This window comes from Caloenas nicobarica, chromosome 12, assembly GCF_036013445.1.
Source record: "Caloenas nicobarica isolate bCalNic1 chromosome 12, bCalNic1.hap1, whole genome shotgun sequence".
NCBI classification, from domain to species: domain Eukaryota; kingdom Metazoa; phylum Chordata; class Aves; order Columbiformes; family Columbidae; genus Caloenas; species Caloenas nicobarica.
This window is the reverse complement of record NC_088256.1, coordinates 22,216,293-22,223,722: the sequence shown is the minus strand read 5'-3', so window position 1 is coordinate 22,223,722 and position 7,430 is coordinate 22,216,293.

Genomic DNA, 7,430 nt, shown 5'->3' with positions numbered 1-7,430 from the left:
TGCCCGTCCTCCTGCCCGCCCCGGCTCCGCCGCTGCCCCTCCATCTCTCATCAGGCAGACGGTCCTGGCTTTATTTTTTCAATGTGGAAGAAAGTGAAAAACCTTTGATGCCAGGAAGCGATGGAGAGTATTTTCTGCTCCTGAAATAAAAGATAAAATTTTCCAAGCATTTCCTCTTCTCCTGCAGCCCCCCCACTCTCCCCGTCCCTCGCCTCCCCAGTATTTCCCCACTCCCACCAACCCCACCAGGTGAACTCCTCAGCAGAGCCAGTTGTCATCTTTTCAACACCTCGTTTTTCCCTCGCTCCCGGTGCGCAGGGAGCGACTCTTCCTGTTTACACACCTCCGGCTCTGAGGCGGGAGGTGGAACAAAACCAGCTTTCATTCAGCGGAGGGACGGCGGGAGACGGAGCAGCCCTGGCTGTGGTACCCACCGCATCCCTCTCCATCCACGTGCCCGTCGCCCACTGCCCTGGGATGGCTGATCTGCTCCTCCCCAGGGACCCCCACAGTCCCCCTGTGCCAGGGACCCACTGACAGAGCCAGGACGCAGCTCCCTCCTCCGGGTCGGGTCCCTCCTCTGCAGGGACATGCCCCGTGCCCAGCCTGTTGATTGCACCTTCCCGGGCAGCTCAGCCTCCGCAGAGGATCCCGTCCCTGCTGGCACACACCGGTGCAGGCTGCAAAGCTGAGTTTTATCAACAAGGCTGTTTTGAGGAGCCGGGGTTGCTGGCAGCCACTGTTCTGACCTCTGTGCACTATTTTCACTGTAATTTATTAAAGGCTGGGCCCATCCCAGCCCTGCCTGTGTGCACCAGGGAAGGGGGAAACAACCCCCCTCCTCTGCAGCTGCAGCGTATTGGAGCCCCCAAGCTTTTAATTGGAAAGAAAAACTCTCCCACCCCTCTCCTAGTGTAACGGGATTGTCTCTGTCCAAAGGTTTCGTCCTGGGGCTGCGCTCCAGGGAGTTTCACCATGGCTTCAAGTTTGCAAAGAGAGATGGAGCCTCCTTAGCAGCAGCAGCCACGGCACGTCTGTGTGTGCCCACAGGGACATGGCCCACACCAGAACCTGTGTCATCTGCTGGTCCTGTGCCCAGGGATGGGTCCCGCTCCAGGTCCTTGGTGTCTCCTGAGCACCAGCTGAGCACTGCACAGACTCGCACCAGGGTGGTTGAATAGGTTGGTTTGCTCCACCACACAAATATCCAGGCGTGCTGTGGCCAACGAGAAGACTGAGCAGACCTGAGGAACCAGCTCTTGATGCCAAACCACAGCTGGAGCCCAGCACTGCCAGGAATGACCTGGCAACGAGCATCACCCCCCAGCCTGTTCCCCAGGGCCACGCAGATGGGAAGGGGCTGGTTTTGCTACGGCTGCTGGTGGCGGTGCCTTTATTCATATACCGCCAAAGTCACATCTCAGAGGTGGCAGGAAACATACAGATGAGGGGGGGAAGTTAAGTTTGCTGAGCGGGGCAGAATTTTGTGCTACTTGCGGTCTGTGTCCTACTTTCTGGAGTGAGTTTCCCTCACTGACAAAACTCCAAGGGCAAAAACTCTCAGGACACCCAGCCCTTGACCTTCACAGGCAGGCAGAGCTCGCTCAGACGCAGCCTCCCCGACGGACCCCGCGCTGGCGTCTGAATTAAGGATGTTGATTGCACTCAGATTCTAATTTACTCGACTTGCTACTAGGAAGTCATCAGAAAAGACATTTTCAAATCATTCAGGGAAAACTCAGAGCATAAAATTTTAATTGCCACCTTGTGAAATGAGGTTCTCCCAGGCTGGCCAAGTCTGGCTGCTTCGGATGGGGATGAGCTCCTTGCAGGAGGATGGAGACGGTGGATGATCGGCTGCTGTAGGTGCCGTAGGACTTTGATCTCTACAAGCACTTTAAGGAAAACATTTTGCCCCCCACACCAGCAGTGGCCCCAGGTCAGGCACTCATCTCCCATCACAGCCCAAACTTTCACCCCTTTAGCAAGAGCCTTCTGATATTTATAATAGATGCCACCTTCACCTCTGGAGCATGATTGAATTATTCATAATAACCTGCTTAATAGAATAATTCTGCTTGGTTTCAGACTGAAAGTTGCCTATGAACAGCTTTCAGTTTTGGTGACATAATTCAAAACATAGGATAAAAATTACCCGTGTCCGTGGCCGGTCCCTGTGCAGTGTGAACATCAAACACTGGCTGCCACGGCCGGGCTGGAGGGGCCGGCGCTGTGCGCAGACCCCGGCCGGGGGCGCTGCTTCTGCCCCGGGCTGGGGGCACGTTCCAGGGTCTGCGCCCCTTGCAGCAGCAGCACCCTGCGTGCTGGCCCGAGGGGCTACGGTGCCCTTCGGCCAGGGCAGGCCATGCTTTTGAAGCCTTTTCCCCCCCTTTTTAATACTGAAATCTAACCAGGCTTTCGGCAAGTATGCTCTTCTATTTGTGGATAAAGCCTGACATTCGTTTCGGCTTATCTGAGGTCGGGGTTTCGGGCAGGCACCCAGCAAGGTCTCAGCAAGCGGAATCAGCCCCGTCCCTGCCCGACATCAGTTCAGGCCCTGCTAAGAGATGCTTCTGACCTGGGGCACCGCCAGCACCATCCCACAGCCTCTCTGTGCAGAGGTTCCTCTCACTCCTTTGGCGGGTGGATAGAGTTGAGGTTTGGATGAGCAAAATCTCCGTCCTTTGCCCATACAGCTTCCTGCATTTGGAACTGATTCCTCCAGCAGCTGTTACAACCTACTGACTTCAGAAGCCAGGCTGAACAGGGGATAATTATTTCTGCTGCAGCCAAAAATACATTGGACCTTTGGTTTGGCTTTGAATATTCTTATTAAGCATAAGAAAACTAAGGATCTGCAATGAAGATGGATCTATCCCTTCCTCTGCCCCTCTAAACCCACCGAGATCTGAAATGACTTGTGCAGAAGGGATGAGAGAGAGGTCTCTGCCTTGACCCCCTCCCGCTCCTCCAGGCAGAGACGGAATGTGGTGCCACCACTTGGCATACATCCTCTTGAAAACATCGTTCCATAAACTCTTCAACTTTTCCCACTGGCTCCCTGAACACACACAATAGGATGATAAAAATCCTTACAAATGTGCATTCTCTCCAGAGCCACTTGTCTTTTTCTGCAAACAAAAGGCCACCGCTGGTTTGAAAGGCTGGGAGCAGAGCTGAGGAGGACCCCATTAGAAACCCCCAACAGTGAATGGAGTGTTGCCAGTCCACAGGCAAAAAACACATTAGCTCCTGCATGCTAGCAAGGAGCTACCGAGGTCTCGGTAAGTTATTCCAGCTCTCTGCCTTCGCATTTATACCCCGTGACTCTGCGCGGCAGCACGGCGCTGCAGGCAGACCGTTTCTGTTGGAAATGCTCCCGGCTCCATAAACCCTGGGCAGAGGGTACCTGCCTTTCCAAGCTCTTCTGATCTCCACCAGGCACAGCAACCCCTTTCTCCCCATCCTTCCCAAGGTGCCAGTCAGCTCCCCCAGATACCAAAAGGGTGACAACGCCATGGATTTGTCTTGCCTCCATTTGACCCACCAGTGACAATGTCTTCTTCCAGGGTGGCAGCCGCAAAGGGAATTGAAGCTCAACAATGTCTCCATGGCCCAGACCTTCAATCTACTGTGCAAATAACCCTTGTGTATGGCTTACTTGGCTTCATCTGCTTGGAATTAATATTAATTCCAAAATGAAAGTAGATTGCCATCCACTTTGCTGCTCACATGGACTCAGACTGGGCTATCAATCTCCATCTGAAATAAAGCACCTCGCAGCCTTGTGTCCCAGTGCAGAGGGACCAAATGAAAACCTGAAGTGTGTTTTCTGGGTAAATCTTGCTTTCTTTGTTCCAAAGTCCTGGCCAAGAGTTTAGCACAGCCCAGAATTAGCTAAAACACACTGGGATTTGTGTTTAAAACAAACCCTGGTAAATGCATGCCAGATCACTTGTGAAAATCTTCTAAATCCCCTCTGTCCCCCTCTACAATTACCTGCACATTTAGTGACCTGGCGATGGGTGCTGAGAAAAAAGATCAGGCTGGCAGGATGAAGGCAGACAGTCCCCAGCACCGACACAGTCTCAGTCTTCCAGAACATCGCAAGTTTGCAACTGGAAATCAGAAAATTACTCTGCCTTCCCCCTCATCCTTCCTCTGAGCAAGCTCCTGGCCTTATACAATTATTTGTCTGCTGGTAAGAGGCAAATCAAACATCATTAAGGCAAGTTTAGCAGCTAAGAGCCGGATGCTGGCTGTCAGAATTGCACTTTGCAAAGCGATTCCAACCAGTGGACACGCGTTCCCCTTTCCCTCAGACACACCGGCCGCCCTGCCAGTATCCCTGGGTATCTTCTAACCAACATATCAATTAAGTTGCACTCGGGCTAGCGTGCGAGTGTGCCTGGGACTGTATTGATCCCAAACCACTGCAGTGTGCGGAGTCTATAATGGCCTCAGATGAGACAACCCAGCTGGGGAAGCTGGATCCTCAAGCATCTGATGGATCAATAGCTTTCATAAACCAGACTGAAAAATAGGGGAGAGTAATAACGGTAACAGAAATGCTGGGCTACACTTACAGAAGAAAAACAATTTGAGGAGGACCAAATAGCAACATTGATCATGCCACTGTTTTCCCATTTTTGTATTTCTTTGCAAAAATATCCAGCTAACTCCAGACAATACAAACTTTCATTTAAGATGCTGTGCAATTAAAGGCTGTACATTGCATTGTTGCTCTTTACATTTTGAGTGTGCTTATGCTATTTAGAGATAACCCTTGTTTTAATTAGGCAAATCATATGGGCAGTGCCCCTCTTCCCCCACCCCCTGCACTGACAAACCCTTGTCTTAGGAGGGAGAAAAAGGACAAGGTATCTCCTGCACACAGTGAGTGATGGGAAGGGGGACAGAGGTGCTTTCCTCTGCGTTACAGCCTCAGTGACAAAGACACTGGTTGCTGCTGCTGAGCAAACGCAGTGCCCAGCCCCAAAAGTATCCCCTGTCCCTGCAGTTCTTACACCCTGCTAACCGCCCCGGAGAAGGAGCCGTGAGCTGTGGTGTCCCGAGGACACTGCTGATGCTCCAGAGCCCCTGGGCTGCAAAACCAAAAAATAACCTGGATCCAGGGAGCCCCCAAGGGCAGCGGGATGTGGGGGGTGCCCCTGGCGGGGCTCTGCTGCCCATCACATACTTCAGAACAGCCTCAAATTCCGCTGCTGTGCCCTTGCCACGGGAACGGGTGGGCAGAGCTGATTTTCTGGCTCAGCACCACAGCCATCCCTGCAGCAGCATGCTCGGGCACATCGAGGCATTCCCAGTCACAGGGCTGGGGACCAGGGGGCAGCCAGGACCGCTCCAATGGCATCTGCATCGCAACAGAGGGACAACCCCGCTGCGCAGGCTGGAGTAGTTCTGTGTGGTGCTAAGGATTAAATGTGTGCTGTTCTTGGCGGTACCTGAGCTGAAGATATCTTTCAGAATATGCCTGACACAATGTCATTTTTTTTTTAGAGATCTGATCTGCAGTTGTTGACAAGTTTTGCCAAACAATGCCAGGACCAGGGTTTTCTGCAGGATGCACCAAGCAACGCTTGAAACCTGGGGCTATAACGGAGTCTTGCAAGGAGTGTGTTTGGCCTGTCAAGGAGTTAATAAAGTTTATTGAGTCTCTGAGCCATCAGTGTCTGTCTGATCCTTCATCAAGGACTACAATGAAACTGCCAGGAAAAATACATTTACTCGTCAGAGGCAGGTGGTGAAATAATGTGGGAATCCAAATGGCAGGGCAAGGCTGGCAGTACGGAGGGGTGGTGAGGAGATGACCTCTTTGAGAGCTGGGTTAAATCCAGGAGATTTTAGATTTTAAAGGAACAATTTGCAGAAACTGTCATGGAAGTTACTGTAAGTGTAAAAGCAATCAAACCAGAACGCAGCTCTGTGGTTCAGGAGAGGTTTATCTGCCATCTAAAGAAGAATCATGTCTTGTCATGGTAACCGGCAGATTTGCTCAGGGGAAGTACCAGAGAGATGTCCTGAGGCTGCGAAGCCCAGGGACGCTCCACAAGACACCGGAGCTCCTGGGGGTGCCAGACCCAGTCCCCGTCACGTCAGGTACAGGAATGGGTCTTTACTTGTTTATTATTTTCAATTAATTTATCCTCCTGTTCCTGCTGTGGCTGAGAACAACAAAGGGAGATAAAACTGACGATGGACAAAAGCAATCCCCCATCCTACCTGAACCCTGATGTGGGGTTTGCTTGGACCTGGGACTCTGCTCTGGTTCTGTCCCGTTGGACAGAAGTTCAGTCCTTGGAGCTCTACCCAGGCAAACAAACTCGTCAGACGTCTCCTCTTCCCTCTGTTACCTCAACCCCATCCGCTCCATAGAGTCATAGGGGGGAAAAAGTGACCATCTGTTTGGAGTTTGCTTTGAAAAGAAAAAGAAACCAATCTTCTCGGACAGCATCTCCCAGCGCCTGTTACTCATCCGCTGATCCCTCTGCAGCCTTGGCACAGGGAGCAACTCAGTAATGATTTTTCAGAAAACCAGAGTCCAGGAGAGAGCCTGGTTTACAATTATTCTTCAGTTACATAGGTAATTTTAACTGGGATTAGCTGATCCTGTAAAGTAATTGAAGCCAGGAGGTCTGGGGCTGCTGCACTGTTATTATCACCATATGCCATTGGAAAAAAAAATAGGTGATGGCTGTCTTTTAAAGCGGTTTTCAAACCCCTCTAATTCAGTCTTTCCAGGTATGAAGGGAGAGTGAAATTTGACAGGCAGGGAGGAGGGGGAGAAGAATGCAGAGAGGAATGAACAGAAAAACAAAATAGATTGAGAGGGACAAAGGGATGGTCGGAGAGGGGATGAGGAAAGGGTCTGCAGCTTGGTCTGAGCTCCTGCACAGGCACCGGTGGGATCGCTTTTTCCAGCCTGATCCCCATGCACAGGGGTTCTTCCAGAAGGACAGCACCCAATGTTTCTACCTTTAGATGAAGACAAGCATCCTGCAAATAAAATGATGGCAACCCCCCTCCCCTCACCATCTTGTGATACTTCGGTACGTTGGCAAGTGTGGCAGCTGCGTGTGGGATCCGCAGCCCAGCTGGCAGCCCCAGCCTTGCCGCGGGCTCCCTGCCAGCTCGCCAAATAAACGAGCCTTTGGTGGATGGCTGAGCGCCGGTGCTGCCGCCCCGCCGAGCAGCAGCCAGCCCGGTGTGGGGACACTTGACCGGTGACAGCTCCCGGGGTCCCCTCTGCATGAGCTCCAGCTGGCCAGGGGGTGCCTTAATTGCTTGGAGGGTTTTTAGCTCCTCTGAGAAATCACCATATTCCCCGAGTGATGGTCGGTGTCTCCTCAGCAGAGCCTGGGACACGCGCAGGCAGGTGTGCAGAGGTAGCGCCGAGGAAGAGGCAGATG